The sequence below is a fragment of the Natator depressus genome, chromosome 27 (genome assembly GCF_965152275.1).
Source record: "Natator depressus isolate rNatDep1 chromosome 27, rNatDep2.hap1, whole genome shotgun sequence".
Taxonomy (NCBI): Eukaryota; Metazoa; Chordata; order Testudines; family Cheloniidae; genus Natator; species Natator depressus.
In genome coordinates, this window is record NC_134260.1 from 1,404,966 (window position 1) to 1,426,691 (window position 21,726).

The 21,726-nt window shown below is 43.5% G+C and overlaps 2 protein-coding genes across 3 annotated transcripts in view; one reads left to right on the forward strand and one right to left on the reverse strand.

The window, feature by feature from the left end:
- Window positions 1-21,726, reverse strand: part of MYO1D (myosin ID) — a 339,856-nt gene that overhangs the window by 14,979 nt on the left and 303,151 nt on the right. The window lies entirely within an intron of this gene.
- Window positions 17,814-21,726, forward strand: part of LOC141978669 (uncharacterized) — a 28,362-nt gene continuing 24,449 nt past the window's right edge. For both annotated transcript variants that reach the window (XR_012636414.1, XM_074940976.1), the window contains exon 1: window positions 17,814-18,051. The gene's annotated coding sequence lies outside the window, so the exon portion shown is untranslated. The remainder of the gene's footprint in view (window positions 18,052-21,726) is intronic.

The window sequence follows — 21,726 nt, forward strand, 5'->3', positions numbered from 1 at the left end:
TCTTGTTTCAATATCATCCAAACCAAGCCACCAACATCCTGTCTGACATTGGGTTTTGTATCATTCTAAACTTCTCCCTTGCTCTGTTTAGTTATAAATATAAGTAGTAAGAAGCCATAGATAAGAGTGGAACAACAGAATTCATTTTTCTGGTCCAAACCACTTCTCTCCACTCACTCTTTAAATGCAACTAGGTGGCCACATTTGTTTTTGACTAATATTGTATACGTAACGTTTTGCCTACTCTGAAAGCACGCACAAGGCTGAATACACGTTCACACACAGGGTTATGGTGACGTCCTAAACCACACAGAGCTTTCAAAATCTGCCTTGTGAAATGCTGCTTTGAGCTTTCACAGAGAGAGAGAGAGAAACAGGATGTTTTAACAAAAAGTTACTGGATTTTAGAGATAAGTACTTGCATTTTAGTGCCTTGCTCCATAAAACAATATTAGCTGACACTTGGTGTTAATGTGAGTGAAAGCTGAGAAATGGATGTGAGAATAATAAAAGGAAACTATATCTGAATAAAGGAAAACTCATACACAGAAACTATATTTCCATTGTGGAAGCGCAGAGTGGGTCCTTTCAGGCATTTTAATGCCAAGTCAGGTCAGCTGGGTTCAAAGTGACCCTAATTGGTCCTTCTGCATGGTGTGAGATTTTCTACCTGGAGCCAAGCAACACCTGAAGCTGTGTAATTCCTTTCTGTCTTTGAAAGCAGCAAAGAAACTGTTTCCAATCTGAGCTTTGCTCCCAAATGTCCCCTGATCAGGCAGGTAATCTCAGCACCATAGGAAGTGGATTTGGAGCGATCTAGAGTTGAACCATCATGCTAAAAGCTGTAATTGCACATTGACTTCCACCATATGAATACGTGGTACAGTATAGCATGATTGTACGCTTTGGACAAATACAGTACCTTCCATCAGAGAATTTCAAAGCAGGCCGCAAATATTAATTAATTCCGTTTCTCATTACAGATAGAGTAGGCACAGAGAGTTTAAGTGGCTTACCCAAAGTCACACAGCAATTCAATAGCAAAGCAAGTAGCAGGAACACCAATCTGCTGGCTCCCAGGCCAATGCCTTTATCACAAGGCTCTTTCCTTTTATTCATGTATAAGCTACAAAAGTCACTTGTTCACTCTGTAGCTTGCTCTTCCTGCTGTCTAAAGAACTGTTAAACTACTTCTGTTTCAGACAGTGGTACTTAGTCTATCATGGTGGCTACAAGAAATATAGAACTCCACCATGCGTTCATCTTAGAGGCATCACAGGATGCCTGCGTCTGAAGACGTTGAAGACAATGCTGCCACAGTGTTGCAATGCTTTTATGTCATGTCGAATCTGTGGTAGAGCCATCAGTTTTATCTGCTTGAACTTAATGTCAGATGGCACCAAAACCAAACGGAACAGACAAGACAACTGTTTTATAAAGTGAGACGTTAAGTGTCATGATGCTAAAGAGAACTAGCCAAAGGATGCTTACCTGGTGCTTAAAGAAAGAGAGGACTTGTGGCACCTTAGAGACTAACCAATTTATTTGAGCATGAGCTTTCGTGAGCTACAGCATCCGATGAAGTGAGCTGTAGCTCACGAAAGCTTATGCTCAAATAAATTGGTTAGTCTCTAAGGTGCCACAAGTCCTCCTTTTCTTTTTGCGAATACAGACTAACACGGCTGCTACTCTGATACCTGGTGCTTGAAAGTCACAGCACTGTTAAATATTTGCAGCTATTCCAAGGAAAACTATGATTCACTTGCTTCTGGGCATAAGATGACCACCACGGGGATCAGGAAGGGGGATGCCCTGTCCTCCCCCTTCCCATTACAGCAGTGGGCAGTTTACCTTTGCCTGAAGCCCCAGGCATTGGTCACAGCCAGAGGCATGCTACTGGACTAGCCATACCAATGGTCTAATCTGGTGAGGAAAGTGACAGAATACTGGAATAAGGCAGACCAACAGTCTAATCTACTATTGACATTTGAATCGGTTGGGAGCAGGGAAGACGACCTCCGAAACAGTAAGGATCCAGTTCCTAATCCAGCTGTGATGGACAGATAGCATGCGCTGCGATCCCCACGTAGTTCTGTAAACCGCTTTGGAGAGCCTCCTTGAGAACAGGGGTATAGATGTTTCAGTAACACAGGGGCAGTCTTTCAAAGCAGGCAAGATCAAGAGAGCACATCTGAAAAAAACTCTTACTATACGTAGCGGAAGCATGGACAAGGCATTTCATTTCAAGGCAGTCCATGGATGGAATACGGGACTGCAAGCATAGGGAATGAGGAATCACATCATTTCTCTTCCCCTACCCCCACTTGTAAACTTTGATATAGAAATCAAAATGGAATATGATCAAACTTTATTGTGTAAAATTCAGGAGGGGGTCACAAAGAGCCTAGATAAGCCTCACTCCGTCATTAAACTGAGTAAAATGCCTCATATGCTAAACTGCCAAAATTTAAGTTGAAGCAAGGACCTATCCTCACCGCTATCTCTAATCTGACTGGCAGCAGAGAGAGGCACAGTCAGATAGGAGAGATTTACTTTGGGAACCTAAGATCAGCTATAAAATATACCCTCATCTCATTACCACACTTTGGTTATTAACAGAAACTGATCGCCTGCCACCCCCCAGGTGCACATATGCTGGGTACAATAGAAGTAAAGGAGGAATTTCAGTCAGTATATTCCACATCTGCAGAACATAAAGGCAGTGTTATGCTGAGACATTTTTAAAATAGTACATGCCTTTTCAGACACTTACTGCTGGCTGCTCCTGTACAACTAAAGATTCAGCTATACACTTAAGATGAAGCATCCTATATAGATTTCCTGTTTCCTGGAATATCTTCAGCACATCAGAACGTGACATAATTTAGTTCCTAACAGATGAGTGTTCAGTGGAGCTGGTCAAACATTTTTCTGTTGGAAAATGTCATTTCATTGAAGTTGACAGGTGCCTCAGCAACACCTTGATTTTGAGGTTTTGTTAAAAAATAAACAAATCCAAACTCAACACTTCAAGAAGGTTGAAATGTTTTATTTTGACCTTATCAGAATGGTAGGTATTGATTTTTCATTTTGAAATTATTTTTATTTTGAAATAAAATTTATAATATAAAGAAAATAAAAAAAAATCAAAAAGTCAAAATTGAAACAAAGTGTTGTCAATTTTTTGGGGAAAAACTCTGTTTTGCAGAAAGTTTCAGCTTTTTGTTCCAATTTGGCATGGGAAAAAAATAAGTGAAAAGTCAGAATTTCCGCAGCTAGCTCTAGTGCTCACACCCAGAACCTGCCAGGTCAATTCACACCCTAGTGCAGTGTTTCTCAAAGGCAGCCACCAGGGGCTTTTCTTGTGGCCATAGCCTCCTGGGCTGTTATTGGGGTGGGGGCAAAGCAGCGGCCCCTCCCCCTCCCTGGTGCTCCTGGATGCACTGCCTTGGTGTTGGTTGCTGGGGCCAACAGCAGGGGCTGGGCCCTGCCCCCCCACTTCCCCAGATACCTGGGGCACAACGCTGGAGGAGCAGGTAGCCAGTGAAATCCCCACCTTCCTGGGGCAGCGGGGCTCAAGCTTTGGACTTCAGGCCTGGGATGGTAGGGCAGCAGGCTCTGGCTGAAGGGCTTTGGGCACCAGCCCCGGGCTCTGGCTGCGTGGCGGCAGGCTCCAGCCACGCAGCTTTGGGCTCTGTTCACCAGCTGCAGAGCTTCAGGCTGCAGCCCCCTGCTGCCTCCCCCAGCCACCCTTCCATCCCCATCACCTCGGCCCCTGCTGCCTCCCCTGACCCCCCATCCAGGGCTTAATTTGTCCACAGCCTTGCCGGGGCTAAGTAAGTCTGCCATGAAAAGTGATACTTGTATATTTGTTAATATCACTTTTCACAACAGACTTACTAGCTAGCAATAAATAAATTACAATGATTTGGACATGTGTATGTGCATATGTATTTGTTTTTCCTAAAGCTAATTAAGTATTTTAGAGAAAAGCGTGAGAGCGGCCAGCAGCAGGAGTTGGTGGCCACACTCTGAGGCCAACAAATAATTTGTCCCGAGAACCCCTGCCCTAGTGGGCAGTAACAGCAAGACCAACAGCAATTGAGTGGGTGTGCCGGTTGCATGCTGGTGCCACCAGAAGTGATACCTGTAAGGATGGCCCCTTGTCCTATGCAGCGCTCTAGTACAGCATAACATGCTAGGGAATCCATAAATAAGCAGAACTGCACCCTTTCCCTGCCACCCCCCACCCAATTCTGATCCCTTGTGTATTTTGTTTGATATTGAAATGAATTTATTTTACTCTCCCCCTAAAGATAAAAGTTGCCAACCTGCTGGAGATTTATGTATTGAAAATGAACAAAGAAATTATGGGCCTTGGTGTGGAGAAGCTGGAGGTTGAGAGAGTTGGGCCACTGCACAATTGAGGCTTCTGGCACCAAACGTGTGGGAAGTAGTTTGAGCATTGATACCAGGAAGAGCGTTTCCTCTGTCTTTCCCTTCATGTTTTGGACAACTGCTACTTATCATATGCCACTACATTTCCAACAACATGGCAAGACTCAGACATCTTGATGCTGTGTTAAAATGTTCAGCAATGAAAAAGTTAATTTTGACATTTAAATCATAATCATTAGGTTCCAGAATCAATGCCACATAGCTTGTTTTGGGACGTCTGCAGATTCACTAAGACAATATTGCATTGTTTACACTTGATTCCATGTGGACTACAGACTAATTCTGGATCACTATTATGAAACAATAAAAAAATTATCCACAGTTATGAGACAATTTAAATGGCTGCATAACCATGTTATATCCAGGGATCTTGTTACCATTAGATCAGTGATTAGGCAGACAAGGGCAGCAGGGGCACAGTTTGCACTGCCTCTGCTCGTACTGTGCTTGTTCTGTGGCTAAAGAGAGGATTTTACTCTGAAGCTGAACGCAAATTTAGGTTACATATTGCAATGGCTCCTACCACATCTTCTTTTCTAGCTAAATTGTCCTAATTCTTAAACCTTCTAACAACTGCCATTGGATGCAGCATAATTCCTAAACTAGTACCTCTTCTGAATTTGCAAGCTAGCATATTTTCTATTATATTTCCTTTGACTCCTAGGGAAGCATTGAGGGTCACTTCTCATCCCTACTTTCTGCTCTTTATTAGAATCAAATGTTGCAATAAGAGGCTTGATAGCAAGCCTGCTCATTCAATAAACCAGCTATACCAGGGATATATGAATCAAGACCCTTCTGTCTAGAAGGATTAAGATCAGAACATCAACTCGTTCAACTAGCATGCCAGGAACCCTGCACTATAAATGCATATACAGATAAATAAAATAAAGCCACCCAGGAAGATGAATGAAGGTGTGTTCCCAGGCTAAGTCATAAGCCCCGATTAATATACAGGCCAGATCTGGAATAACCTTTCAGACACGAGGCTAACAAGAGGATGACTGTGAAATAGACTGCAGCATGGATTTACAACAGGTCCAAGGAATCTATAGCATGAGAAACCCTACGTAGAAATTCTGAAAAACGACTGCAAATACCTGTGCAAATGGGCTTTCCTACCCCACATGGGGAAACAAGAACAGTTTGACTGTACCTGGGAAGTGTCATCCAACCCTTAGATGCATTGGAGGTGCTAGGCTTTACCTTCCAAGAGCACAGGAATACAGGGCTACGCAGCCACTTGTCACCAAAGATTGCGCACGGGCCAATGATTTTCCAGTATTAAACATCCACCACCGACAGTTACTGAATTCTGTGAGGCACACCACATGTGGAAGCCATCCCACATTGAAGTGCTTATATCACTGTACTTACCCAGATGATTTCCCTCTGAAGTGGGAATAATTTATGGCCTTTCTGAATGATAACTGTCACCCCAGCTTTCCCTGTCAGCAGGTGCAGAGCACTCACTGAAATGAATGGAGCCCTTCCCAAAACCTGGCCCATTTTGACGGCCAAAATAAAAGTGATGACAGCGGCCATGCAGCCTCAGTTAAATTCTCCCTTGGAAGGGATTTGGACAGGGGCTCTGTATGACTGTTTTAACTGCATGCTAATATAAACTGGACCATGCTTTTGAAATGGTTTCCTCCCTTCACTGTTTTGTATCACAACTTTTAATCCACTTCTCTGTATAAAATCCAAGGACGACATACGATAGACGGGCAGCTGGCAAACTGCTGAGGCAGAAGCTGCAAGCTGGGTTTCTGCCTATACTGTCTCTTTGGAGAGTTTAGTGTAGCGATGGCCAGGGAGTTATGAAAAACATAGGGTAGGAGTGGGGGCCAAAGCCAACACAACTGCAGTACTGGAGTACTTTTTTGTGTGTGAAAAAATACAATACCAGTAGCCCTTTCTCTCACACAAGCACAAAAAAGGTGGGGGTGGAAGGGAGAGCAGCAGCACTACTCCCCCACACAAGGCTTTGAAAGCTTAAAGACTGCTGGTAAATGATGTGGAGTCTGTAGCTGTTATGCGGTAGGCCCTTCTTCCATGGCCTACAACAGCAGCTTCCGGACATCCTGGCTATGGTCCCAACCTGCAGCCAGTGAAATCTTGAGCTACTGTGTAAGCTAACAGCGTTGCCTCCATTATAGTCTGTACACATCCTGGTGGAGATCGTTAGAGCTGAAGCAGAAAGTTTAATGGGAGAAGATTTGTTGCCAGTTGAGCTTACTCAACAACACAACATCTTTCAGCTCGAAAACGATTCACGTAGCTCCCTTTAAATAGCGCGTGAGTGCGCGCACAGGGGAGGGAGTCAAAATGGAGAAACTACTGCTTTTAGCACTACAGCTCGCTCGGTCACTATAGCAACCTGGATATTAATTATTACATCTGCTGCTTCTTTCTGCCAGCCAACCACAGGCTAGGGCTGACATGCTGGGAAACCACTATAGAGACGGCTACATCGGCTGCCTCTGACTATTGTTTAGTGCATCATTTCACAACCCCACTGCACACTCTAATTCTAAAATTATTCTCCGCCTCCTCCTGGAGGCCCTGCCTACATTAGGCTTTTCTACCCAAAGCTTTTAGTTATTGCTGTCACCAGTTCCGCTCCCCCCCAGCAGCATTAGCCGGAGCGCTAGGAGGCATGCAGCCACAGGAGTTTTAATCACGGTCACACTGACCTGCTTTGAGCTGGGTTAGAGGACACCATGCATAAAACAACAGTTGTCTCCTGGTGCCCTGTCTGCACTAGTTTGCCCAGTGGTGAAGCGGAACCAATGATAGCACTGATGGAAAAATCTTTGGCAAAGAAATCTCAGGTAGACACCCCCTCACCCTCTTGGACAGTCTTTTATCCGCAATGTGATGATTTTTGGTTTGACACCAGCACTGGACTTTCCCAGCAAGACTCTTTTTGGGAGGAGAGGAACTTGTTCTCATAATGTTAAACAGAAATATAGAAAATCTGAATGCATCTCTCTGCTCTCTTCACATAGCAGTACCCCCCAAACAAACTCACCTTCCCCCTATGATGCAAAATTTCATCATCAACAGGAAGTGAACCAGTCACAGTTTAATAGAGACCAAGTAATGTAAGTGTCCATGAAGGTTGCCCCTGATGATGCAGGAAAGCCAGTATCACAACCAGTTGGACACTAGGAGAGTCATTTCTGAAGCCTAAATGTGAAGGTTATCAAAGGCAAGTGCCAGAGGGTGTGGTGTGCCTAAGCTTTTACAGGTTTATCGAATGCATTCATGTGGGACGGGTGCGTGAGAAAGACAGCCCCTCCTTTTCCAGGAGTCTTATTACTGCACAACATTCAGCTTGCGACTGAATCACCCTTATTGGATTTAACCTAATGAGGAGGAGTCGGGATCAAGCCTCACTACTGTAAAAAATACACTCCCCTGTTTGACCAAAGTAACCATCTCTTGAAGACAATGATTTTTCAGCTTATGACCAGGAAGTCAGTGCTGCCCAGGATGACGTTACTGTGATGGTGACCCCCTCAGGGACCGGTCTATTACATCATATAATTCTCTGAGGCGTGGTCTACCCTGGGAACGTATGTCGATATAGCTATGTGCGGACAATCCACACCCCGGAGCGACGTAGCTACATCGACCGAAACCCCGGTGTAGATAGTGCTATGTGAGCGGGAGGGCCTCTAGACTTAAGGGAGGTGCAGACAAGCTCCTCACATCGCTGCAAGTGTAGACCCGTAACGTGCTAGGTGCCTCTCAGAACAAAGGCAGCTTCCATAGCGAGGCAGGGGGAGGGTCAAATGGACAAGGGGATGATGACAGAGGGAGGGGAAGGAGAAGTGACAATAAACATCACGCAGTTACTCAAGGCCTGGACATGGTGACTGTTCCATTACATGTAGGTTTTTGCTTTTTAAACAACTGCCGCTTTCCCTCCCCTTGTACTCTTTGGGTCTGGCCTTCGGAGGAACCTAGCGAGGTGAAGGAAGCGCTCTGGCAGAAGGATTCAGAGGAAGCCCAGGCACGGTTGCAAGGAGAAAGGCTGGTGCACTGATGGAGAAGAAAGGGTGGGAGAGAAACGCAGAGCGAGGCCAGGGCCTTGGAAGGAAGGACAATATACAGCAGCGGGGAAGCCAGTGAAGTGATTCTGTAGGCGTGTCTTCTGTTGAACTGTTTTGCCGCGTTTCCCGCCATTGGCGAGAGTGCTGGAGTAGACGGGGATCCAGCTGGCTGCCAGTGTTTTCAGCACCAAGTTTAACCATGCTCAGAACAGGTTACACCACTTTTTAAAGGGCCATTTGCTGCTAGCACCTTGTCTATACTAAGCTCCACCAGAAGTAGCAATGAATGGAAAGCACATGAGGGGCAGCACGAGCTTTCACATACGGACAGATTTTACAATGTTTGTAGAAAAAAGATGACAGGAAGCACTCTATGTCTACTCCCCTGAACAATCACGGGAAATTGCTGGCCTGAGATGCATTCACCTAACCAGAGTTTCATACGGTCCCCATCACAATGGTACTGGAGTGTTGTGGTGTCGGAGCCTAACGAAGGAAACGTTCTGTAATCCATTGAAATGCAGGTTATGACTATAATGTGTGATAAAGTTATTAGCACTAAAACAGAAAGTGTTAATGTGGACCAGATTCTAAGAAACACAGAAGTAAACCGATTAAATTTTTTGTAGAAGGACAAATGGGTAGGATGGAGACTGTGAAGAAAGGTTCCTCTGCAGAAACCCCGCATTGAAGGAAAATCCAGGAGCAGATAGAGAGTAGTTGTGAAACAAAGTCTTCCACAGTGCAAAACAGTGCCAATGGGGTAAGTAACACAAGCGGAAAATAATATATGTAAAACAGGAATAAAATTTTGAACTCCTATACCGCCTTCCAAGGAATTATCACAGCAAGACAATATTAAAACAAAGTGACAGCTAGCACTCTAGGTGTTTGGTATCAGCTCTAGGCTCTCTAAAAAACAACAAACCAGACCTTTTAAAAAACCCACACAGTCTCATAACTGAATCATTAAAGGCAACCAACTTCCAAGCCAAAGGACATCTAGGAATACTGAACCTGCTTCCGCATATTTCCTAAAACAAATCTCACGAATGTACAGCTCCATACAGGTCACTAATAGTTAGAGACACCATACCTACCTCTCCCCGGAACCTACAATAGCCACCTTTCAGAGGATGATCCCAAAGTATGCTTTTGGGGATTCTACCCACCTACCTTGAAGGAGATACATTAAATACTGATACCATGTAGATTGGTAAACTGATCTTTATGTGTCAGCAAAATTACAGCCAAGAATTTAAATGGTTCCTACGGGGAAAATACCCTCAACATGAAGTGTAGTGGGGAAAAGAATTGGGCAGAGGTATAAAGGGATTGTTTTAATTTGGGGGTCAATCAATCACAAAGATCCAATTACTTCTGCTATTGATGGTTAGTCTTCTAACTGCACTGCTAAATATCTTAAATACTGCACATATAGGAGTAATGGAAAATGAAAAATTAGAGAGAGTCCAGCGAAGGGCAACAAAAATGATTGGGGTCTGTAACACATGACTTATGAGGAAAGGCTGAGGGAACTGGGATTGTTTAGTCTACAGAAGAGAAGAACGAGGGGGGATTTGAAAGCTGCTTTTAACTACCTGAAAGGTGGATCCAAAGAGGATGGATCTAGACTATTCTCAGTGATAGCAGATGACAGGACAAGGAGTAATGGTCTCAAGTTGCAGTGGGGGAGGTTTAGGTTGGATATTAGGAAAAACTTTTTCACTAGGAGGGTGGTGAAACACTGGAATGTGTTACGTAGGGAGGTGGTGGAATCCCCTTCCTTAGAAGTTTTTAAGGTCAGGCTTGACAAAGCCCTGGCTGGGACGATTTAGTTGGGGATTGGTCCTGCTCTGGGCAGGGGGTTGGACTAGATGACCTCCAGAGGTCCCTTCCAACTCTGATATTCTATGATTCTATGAAGGGAGTCTCTAAGCTGTCTAAAGAGATCTGTGCACGAATCCAGAATGGTGGATGAATGAGCCAGTTTTATTTTCAGCTGTGTTTGCTGAGATGCTCCATGGTGATCCCAACATCACTTACACTGAATAAAAAAAGCTGGGAAGCTATAGTCCCAGAATAAAAATCCTGGCATTTCTGCTCCAGTTATTGTTCTCTCTGCCTTCTTCACTGATATATTAGCACAATTCACAAAGGCAGGAGAAAGGCAGCTTGCTGCGAAGAAACAACTATGTCTCATTTAAATAACTGACCTATTTCTGCTCTTGCTCTGCCTAATTTACTCAACAAGAAATTTGGATTTGCAGAAATGGCTGAAAGAAACATGCTGCACTGACTCACATGTAAACACACTCACCAGTGGCAAAGCCAATACAAAGCAGGGTGCACAAGACAGCAAAATGACTTTTCTGAACATGAAAGAACTTTCACTGGTGGGGAAAGTGTCATTTTTCTAAGAATCAAGCTAGTTTTTGTTGTGGGCTTGGCACCTGGTGCTGACTAAGGGATTAACTCCCAGGTTCCATTTGTCCTCCTCAGAGTTCCCCACAGTACACAGGTTTGGTTTGGGCCCATGTGAACAACCAGAATACTAAATAAAAGCAAGATACAGGCAAATCGACAATCTCCCTGAGATTTAAAGATATAAATAGAAGTCTTCTGAGAATTAATGTATCTTTTAAAACAGAAGCCCCCTCCAATCAAATGAGGTAGTTCTAAATTTTGTTGGTTTTGCAGGATTAAAACGAGGTATATTCAATATTTTTGTGCAATAGCATTGAAATGTATGTCTTTTTTATTTCAGTGTTCATGTGAATATACTTAACCATGTTACAATTTATGCATGTGTGAACAGTTGCTATAGTTGGTTAAGTGACTTGGAAACAACATACTCCCTGCTGTCTGCAACTCTACTTCCTGTTTGGCAGGAGAGTTCACACCAAACAAGAAGTAAATATTTATATTGTCTGTGCTACTCCTCTGCTGGTCAAACTTTCAAATGATCTTTAGTGCACATCACATTGCTTTACTGAAAGCAAGGGAGAAAAGACATGTCAAAATTAAATTAAGAGAAAAGTTGTACAGAGGAAAAGGTTACAATTTAGATATCCAGCTTCTAACTAAACTGTGTTGTTGTTGTCTATGTACCCGATTGCAATAGAAGAACAGGCTCCAGGATGCAAGCTTTGGAGGCCAGACACGTTACTAGGTACAGTAAAATGCCTTTAACTACCATCTGGCACAGTTTTTATGCTCAGCTGAAATAACTGATCTTTCCTCCTATCTCCACCTGCACTACAGGGGAGTTTTTAGTTAAATGCTATTTCTGCTGATGAGCCTCCCTCCTCGCCACCCCCGACCTTCTGTTTCATGTAGATTGGAACCAATGCCAAAACCTGTAATTACTGGCAGTGACAGACAGCACCACTGCTGGTTTCTCTGCAGTAAGTCACAGTGCGGCTGCTACACCTGCCTGCCATTGCAAGGTTCATTTGGGCCCACCACTCTTTTGGATTCTACCTAATTCCTATTTCCCAGATATTAACCTCTCCAAACATGGACACCCTTTGGTGGTACCACGTTGATCTAAAAAACTAGACATGTCATTTTGTTCCCCTTCAGAAACCTACAGAATGAAAATATAATATTTCGGATTTGAAGTAATCAGCCTTTCTAATTCTGTACTGCAAAGGTCTGGGATATCTGGGTTTTATTCCTAGGTTTGCTACAGACTTCCAATGTGAGCTGGGGAAATAACCTCCACCGCAAGCGTGTCTCAGCTCCCCTGTCTGTAAAGGGCTTAGCTACCTACCTCACAGGAATATGGCAAGACTTACTTCATTAATATTTGAACTCCTCAAATGGAAGAGTGCCAGACAAGGGCACAGCATTGAAGTTCCATCTATTTAGAGCTGCCAAGCAGTGGCATGTTCACCATTAATATCCATGTTTGAATGGAAGGTGCTATAGAAGTCCAAAACATCAGTGTTGCGGGGTCCATGCAGGGAGGAGGCAGCGAATTTACACAATGGGTGTTGAAGAGTTTGCTACATCAACTAAATGCCAGCAAAAATAAAGCCATTTACAAACCCAGTATCTGTAAGCCTCAAGCATTCGGTATTAATTCTTTTTACAGCAGCCATTCCAGTTGAGGAAAACATTCCCCTCCTCTGTTTCTAATCAGCTTCCACCCTCCTTTGGGCTTACCAGAGTTAAATCTTCCACATTGCTTGCTGTGATAAATGGAAAAATCAAGCCGCGAATTGGAAAAATGAAATGCAATGCAAATGCCTCCACCAATAATAGATTAACTCTTTGTTCCAAGGCTATCACAGCACGTCAAGAGGCTCCCTGAAAAATGCTATGTATTTTGTGAAGAGCCATTGCAGTGACAAGATAAGATGCCACCAATTTGTGAAATAATTGCTGAGAAAAGAAACATCCCCCTCCACCTTTTGAGGCATGGTCTGTATTCATACCGACTGATGAGCTTGACTGTAGACTTACCAAAAGGGCAGTGAATCTGATCTCAATACATTGCTTGAAAAATAACTATCTTATGATATCCAGAAAGTTGTTCAGGGTATTGTTTAAATATTTAAGCAATCTTTCTTTAAAAAAATATGGTATGTATTTCTATGTAGCAGAAAAGACCTTGCTCTTAACAATGGAGATGGGAGCGTGGATGGAGAGGGCCAAGGATTGGAGGTGGCATTGAGCATTCACTCTCTCAGGTTCTTGGCTGGCTGGTTCCTGCTCAGGAGCTCAGGGCCATATACCCCCAGGTCAGATTGGCAGTGACCGTGCAGTTTTTTCACCTTCTTCTGCAGCGTGGGGTGCAGGTCACTCGCCAGGATTATCTGGGTGTATCTCACTTAATCATTTCCCTGCCACTGGTGCACCTCATTCCCTCTTATTCTCTGCCTGTGGCACGTAACAGTCTAATCTGCTGTGGGCTGTAATATTTTGGTTTCATTTTAGTTGTAGGGTTTAGTGCGCAAGTGCTGGGTAGTGTTGGTGACCTGTGCTATACAGAAGGTCAGACCAGATAACCTGGTGGACCCTTCTGGCTTTAAATTATAAAATTTGATGACTCCAAGGTCAGAAAGCTTTTCTTTGCCGTTATGGAGGTAACACCTGGGGGCTTGCTGCAGACTGGCATGGGAATCTTAACTTTTTCATAAAGTTAAATAATCTCTGAGAACTTCCCTTACCATCCACAATTGGGTGCATTGCTGCCTTTCCCTTTTTCAGTCACAACTTTTCTAACTACAGCAATTACTTATATGGAAAAGTAATATATTTGTCGTTTCTTTTAATGCAGTTTAGCAGTGGATGCAAGAAGGAGGTGGCAGAACCATGTGACCAGAAAGCTCTCTTTCCCACAAGCAAGTGCTCCCTGGACCACAGTGGGGAACTTCAACTCTTGCACGAGGACTAACATCCACACCCTGAACACACAGACACACGAAGTTGAAGGATCAAGAGGGTTTGAGTCTACAGAAATGTCCCTTGATGGATTTAATTGTCACAAACCCTTGGGCTTCTCTTCCCTGGTCAGTTCTCTCTTGGTACATGTACTGCACTCGTCACCATGGTATCGATGCACTAAAAGATGCTCACGTTCAACCAGCAGTTATGGGCTTGATGAAGGAATCAGAAGATGAAATTCTATGGCTTGTGCAATGCTGGTGGTCAGATGTCACTAGATGATCATAATGGTCCCTTCTGGCCTTTAAATTTATGACTAACTCTGTAGAATATTTTTTTAAAAGAAAGGATATGCCTTACAGTCCCTCTCTCATTAAAATCCTGGCATCTATACTGATAGACAACAGACCCATTCACACCATTAGCTAAAAAAGAGTTTATAGCTCATACATAAGCTTCCAAGTTTTGTGCAGCTCTGTGCATGGACATTTGATTCAAGTTATTTAGTGAACTAATTTGCAAATCTACATACAACCAGAAACTTTCAGTTTGTAAAAGTGGGGATTTATTACTCCTGAAAGGTGTTGGCTTGATAGTCCTGGGATATGAAGTCCTCCGTTTATCTAAAGGACAGTAGCAGGGCAAGCTTCCTACATACTATCTGCATTCCATGCATCTGAAAATGAAGAATTCTGAAAGCAGTGTCTGTTGGTCTGTGTACATGGCCTTCCTCCCCTCGAGCCTCCAACCGAGGAGATAAAGGGCAGAAGAGATTGACCACCTTCTAGTTCCTTCTCTGCTATGAATCCATGAATGATCTGAAGCAAAGAGGATGGGTAGAGGAATACAGATAGGGACCATACATCTTGAAGAACCTCTACTAATTCTAAGATAAGTAACTCTCTCTTCTTCTTCAAGTACCAGTCCCTATGTATGTTCCATTGTGGGTGACTGACTGACAAGCAATACTCAAGTAGTAGCAAGGTGCAAGAATGCAGGCAGCAGAGATGTTCGAAGGACTGCTGTTCCAAAAGACGCATCAGCAGGTGAGTCCTGTACTAAAACATAATGTCTTGTGAGCATGTGAATGGAACTCTACACATCTGCTTTGCAAATGTCAAGTCAAGGTATTCCTGAAGCGAATTATTGATGACACTTGTGCTTTTGTAGAATGAGTAGGAGGAGGGAGATGAACGAACTGATACAGGCCAAGATTCATTTCGAGCTCCTTAGAGGATATAGGCTGACCACTTTTCTCTATGAGAAACAGTCTAGGAGATTTTCTGACTAGTTTTGTCCTTTGCAGATAAGAGACTAAGTCTCATCACATGTTGAGGGAATGAAGTCTCCTCTCCTCTTCAAAGGTGCATGGTTTCAGAAAAAAGAAACAAACAATAAGTGGAATGACTGATTCCGATGAAACTCCAAAACAACTTTGGGGGTGAAATTAGGAAGTAGGAGTAGGTTTCTTTACTGGTGGAAAGGTTCTAACTAGGCCCTTTCAGAACCTGGTAGTCAATGGGTGAGCGAGAATTGAGTAACTATGTGAGGATGGGTGGGTGGGATGCACACAGTGATTGTTGCCACGTGGACCTGTAAAGAGTTGATGGGAAGACCAGCTGTTTTGAGGGAAAGAAGATTATCCAGAATAAGGGGAATATAAAATTTTTTTGTGCGCCCAGATAAACGCTTTCACTAGGATAAGTAGCATTTCCTTGTGGAATCTTTTTGACTATCAGTAAGTATGTTTTACATGGCTTCAGAGCGTGAAGGATCTAGAATTGATGCTTGCCCAAAAACCATGCCTGAGGTAGGAGCACAAGGAGGGACGGCATAGTTAAGATGAGCTGACTACTGTAGGAGGAGATTGTCACCCTAAGAATGAAGCACTAGGGCTCCTTTGAAGCAGTATATGTTGTACTTCCTGTTCTTTTGGGAGGTGAACAGTTCCCTTGTGAGTGTTCCGCATAGAGCAAAAATACTGCTTAGCACAGAGTCAAGTAGCTCCTACTTGTGGTTGATAGCAAAGTGCCTGCTGAGGGAGGAGTCTGCCAACACATTTTGATTCCCTGGAAAGTAAACTGGTGAAAGGGTGATTCAATTGCTGATACACCAATTCCACAGACTGACTGCTTCTGCCCTTGGGTCTAGATCTCACTCTTCCCTGCCTGTTGATGCAAAAGACAGTCATCATCTGTCTGACATTATGAGGACATGGTGACACTGATGAGTGGGAGAAAGGCTTCATAAATCTCTCAGACTGCCCACAATTCCAGAATATTCATGTCCATCCTGGCCTCTTGGGACATCCAAGTACCCTTTGCTGTGTGGCTGTCCACATGGGCTCCCTAGCCTAAGAGGAAGGCATCTGTAATGACTGTCCTATCTGGTTAGAGGGAAAGAAAGGGAACGCTCAAATACCTATTTGTGATTATTCCACCACGGTAGATATAATGTTACTTTGGTGAGAACTGTTCCTATAACATTCATGGACTGTTTGCTTGGTGAGTACATTGTGTGAAGCCACACTGGTAGGCTATTCCACTACTCCTCGCATGTCAATGTCCAGTGTACACTGTCAAGGCAGGAGTTTACAGAAGAAGTTTCCAACGTTATCTGGGGAAAAAACTGAATATGCAGTTTATAACATAAACAGAGGGAAGAGTCTGGGAGTGGACAATATTTGTCCGGAATATCTCAAAGCAGGGGAAGATACTCTCTTCAAAGCATTGGCGCAATGGTTCACCATCTACCTCAATAGCAAGCATGTTCCAGATGTATGGAAGAAATCGAAAACAATATTATTGATGAAGAAAGGTGATCCAGAAAAACAGAGCAACTGCTGTCTGATCATACTCCTCTCACAAGTGTATAAAGACTTTAACCACATCATACTCAATTGGATTAAGAAGGACCTCAAAATGCACAAAAGCAGAGAACAAACTGGTTTCTGCTCAGGGTATCTGACAACTGATCACATCCCCTCAGTTGGGCGGCTCATTGAAAAAATGCAAGGGATACAAAGTACCATTGTGCATTGCGTTTGTCAACTACAAAAAGGCATTCGACTCGGTGGAGAGTAACATTGTACACAATGTGCTCAATGAAATCAGAATTGACCCGAGGTACACTGACCTCCTGAAAGAAATGAATTGCAATTGCTCGACAGAGATAACATTATTCAATGTCCCCGGCATTATTACTGTACGCAGAGGAGTCAGACAAGGCAACACAATCTCACCGAAGTTGTTTGCAGCAGAACTGGAGTCGCTGTTCAAGAAATTGAACTGGGAAGAAGGAATCAGAATTGACGGGGAAGTTAACGCATCTTCTCTTCGTCGACGACTGCATAATACTGGCAAAGGACACAGCAGAACTGGAGAACAAACTGCAGCAACTGCAAACACCTTCACATGATATCGGGTTGGAAGTGAACACACAGAAGACGAAGTGGATCTGGAATGAGCATTGTGCAGAAGGAATCATCACTATAAATGGGAAAGAAATCGAGGAGTGTAGCGGGGCAGTTACCCCGCTCCAGTGGAAAAAGGCTAGGCTGATTGGGGAAGCAGCCACAGCTGGGGCCATGCCTAATCAGGCCACAGCTGGCCCTAAAAAAGGGCTGTGAGCCAGGAGCTGAGTCAGTCTCTCTCCAGCCTTGGAGGGAGAAGGGCCTAGCTGCCTCGGAGCAGGGTAGTGGAAGCAGAGCAGTGCTGGGGAAAGGCAAGAGGAGCTGGGGAGCTCCAGCCTGGCAACTCCCCAGGCTGAGGCCTTGGGTAAGGCCAAAACAGGTACTGGGGCTACAGAGGTGTAGTATGGGGATAGGCAGAGGCAGCTGGTCCTACCCCCTTGCCAATGATGAGAGGCCTTTACAGACTGCAGTTTGCCCCAGTGAGAGGGGGCTAGATGATGACTGGCAGTAGCCACTGAGGCAAGGTGGGCATAGAGGCTTGAGGGGTTCCCCTGGGAGGGGAGACCCAGAGTGTGGGATATTGCTGGGGGCAGAACCCCAAGGAAAGGGACACCGGGTCCAGGAGCGACACGGGGGCCTGAGGCAGGCGAGACACCGGCCAGCAGAGGGTGCTCCGAAACTGGAAAAGAGCTAATTTCCAGATGACCAGCAGGAGGCACCGCACCGGTGAGTTTGCAGTCTGCTACAAGGAGATTGACAAATATATTTACCTGGGTCAGCAGCTGAGCAGAGAGAACTCATTTGAAGGAGAATGCAGTAGGAGGCGAAAGTCAGGGTGGGCAAGTTTCAAGAAAATAAAGACGTATCATAGAATATCAGGGTTGGAAGGGACCTCAGGAAGTCATCTAGTCCAACCCCCTGCTCAAAGCAGGATCAATCCCCAACTAAATCATCCCAGCCAGGGCTTTGTCAAGCCTGACCTTAAAAAATTCAAAGGAAGGAGATTCCACCACCTCCCTAGGTAACGCATTCCAGTGCTTCATCACCCTCCTAGTGAAAAAGTTTTTCCTAATATCCAACCTAAACCTCCCCCACTGCAACTTGAGACCATTATTCCTCGTTCTGTCATCTGCTACCACTGAGAACAGTCTAGATCCATCCTCTTTGGAACCCCCTTTCAGGTAGTTGAAAGCAGCTATCAAATCCCCCCTCCTTCTTCTCCTCCGCAGACTAAACAATCCCAGTTCCCTCAGCCTTTCCTCATAAGTCATGTGTTCCAGTCCCCTAATCATTTTTGTTGCCCTCCGCTGGACGTTTTCCAATTTTTCCACATCCTCGTTGTAGTGTGGGGCCCAAAACTGGACACAGTACTCCAGATGAGACCTCACCAATGTCGAATAGAGGGGAACGATCACGTCCCTCGATCTGCTGGCAATGCCCCTACTTATACAGCCCAAAATGCCATTGGCCTTCTTGGCAACAAGGGCACGCTGTTGACTCATATCCAGCTTCTCATCCACTGTAACCCCTCGGTCCTTTTCTGCAGAACTGCTGCCTAGCCATTCGGTCCCTAGTCTGTAGCGGTGCATGGGATTCTTCCGTCCTAAGTGCAGGACTCTGCACTTGTCTTTGTTGAACCTCATCAGATTTCTTTTGGCCCAATCCTCTAATTTGTCTAGGTCCCTCTGTATCCTATCCCTACCCTCCAGCGTATCTACCTCTCCTCCCAGTTTAGTGTCATCTGCAAACTTGCAGAGGGTGCAATCCACACCATCCTCCAGATCATTAATGAAGATATTGAACAAAACCAGCCCCAGGACTGACCCTTGGGACACTCCATTGATATCGACTGACAACTAGACATGGAGCCATTGATCACTACCCGTTGCGCCCGACAATCTAGCCAGCTTTCTATCCACCTTATAGTCCATTCATCCAGCCCATACTTCTTTAACTTGTTGGCAAGAATACTGTGGGAGACTGTGTCAAAAACTTTGCTAAAGTCAAGGAATAACACATCCACTGCTTTCCCCTCATCCACAGAGCCAGTTATCTCATCATAGAAGTTATCATAGTTATCTCATAATCAATCATAGATCTTACACGAAAGACAATGCTGGTATCCAATTCTATAGTAAACTAACTAAATGTTTATTAGCTAAGAAAAGGAAATGAAAGCTATTGAGAGGTTGAAGCAGGTAAAATATATGTAGAGGTGAGTCACAGTTTGTAATCCCAAATAGTGGCAGTGATGCAATAAACTGCCAGATTGTCAAAAGTCTTTTCATGAGTCCCAGATTGTCTCTGGGGAGCTCTGCTTTGCATCTGGTACACTTCCCTCTAAGAGTCCAAACAGTTCAGAGATGCTGGATTTTTCCTTGAATCCACACTTCTTCTGGTTCTAGCTTCTTCTGACAGAAAACAAGCTGACAGTGTCACTACCCATGTGGGCTTTTCCTTTGATGATGGAGAGTGAGGAATGCATTTTGGGTCTTTGGCCTCCAATCATCACACACAATGACCACTTGCTTTGAAATTAGCACTTTTCTGTTAAAGTTCTTCATTTGCCTGCAACAAGTCTTCTTTTTCGTTTAATGCTCGTTTGATTGGTTATTTAGTTACAGGGGTATACATAATGTAAATGTTTGTTCCTACATTATAATGGGATGCAGATAAGTGAAAACAACTAGAGCTGTCAAGCGATTAAAAAAATTAATCGCAATTAATCGCACTGTTAAAGAATAATAGAATACCATTTATTTAAATATTTTTGGATGTTTTCTACATTTTAAAATATATTGATTTCAATTACCACACAGAATACAAAGTGTACAGTGCTCACTTTATATTATTTTTATTACAAATATTTGCACTGTAAAAAAGAAAAGAAATAGTATTTTTCAATTCACCTAATACAAATAATGTAGTGCAATCTCTTTATCATGAAAGCTGAACTTCCAAATGTAGAATTATGTACAAAAAACCCCTGCACTCAAAAATAAAACAATGTAAAACTTTAGCGCCTACAAGTCCCACTCAGTCCTACTTCTTGTTCACTCATGGCTCACACAAACAAGTTTGTTTACATTTGCAGGAGATAATGCTGCCTGCTTCTTGTTTACAATGTCACCTGACACTGAGAACAGGCGTTCTCATGGCACTGTTGTAGCTGGTGTCGCAAGATATTTACATAGATATTTGCATTTTTATCAAATCTGCGGTGAAAGTGTTCTTAAAGCGTACAACATGTACTGGCCGAGATGGCTATAACATGAAATAGATGGTAGAATGCGGGTAAACAGAGCAGGAGACATACAATTCTCCCCCAAAGAGTTCAGTCACAAATTTAATTAACACTTTTTTTTTTAACGAGCGTCATCAGCATGGACGCATGTCCTCTAGAATGGTGGCCAAAGCATGAAGGGGCATATGAATGTTTAGCATATCTGGCACGTAAATACCTTCCAACACCGGCTACAAAAGTGCCATGTGAATGCCTGTTCTCACTTTCAGGTGACGGTGTAAATAAGCAAGCAGCAGTATCTCCCATAAATGTAAACAAACTTGTTTGTCTTAGGGATTGGCTGAACAAGTAGTTGGACCGAGTGGACTTTAGAGCCTACAAGTTTTACATTGTTTTGTTTTTGAGTGCAGTTTTGTATTTTTGTACATAATTCTACATTTGTAAGTTGCACTTTCATGATAAAGAGATTGCACTACAGTACTTGTATGAAGTGAATTGAAAAATTCTATTTCTTTTATTTTTTTTAGAGTGCAAATATTTGTAATAAAAATAATATAAAGTGAGCCCTGTACGCTTTGTATTCTGTGTTGTAACTGATCTCAATATATTTGAAAATGTAGAAAAACATCCACAAATTTTTAATACATTTCAATTGGTATTCTATTGTTTAACAGTGTGATTAAAACTGCGATTAATCGCAATGTTTTCAATTGCAATTAATCTTTTTGAGTTAATCGCGTGAGTTAACTGCGATTAATTGACAGCCCTAAAAACAACACAAGTATCAACCGAGTATTTTTCATTAAGTTTAAACACCAAATACACTCTTATACATTTAACAATCACTTTGATCTATACTAATACACAAGTGAATTGGCCTGAGGTACTGGCATGAGCTGGGGCCTGGTCTGCCAGCATCACAAGGATGCTGACTCTATGCAGTGTTTTGAGAAAGTGTGCCTGGAAGAGCAAGTAGTAGCCTTGCAGTTATCATTTGATGAGTGCAATCTCTCCACCCAGCAAATTATTGCTCCTTTCAAGGAGCGAGCAGTAATGAGAGGAATTGTACCTGAGACTCAGTGCCTCTACTTTATACACCTTTACCCCATGAATGACCTGGTCTGCACGCAACTTATGCCCTTCTACTTATCTAAAAT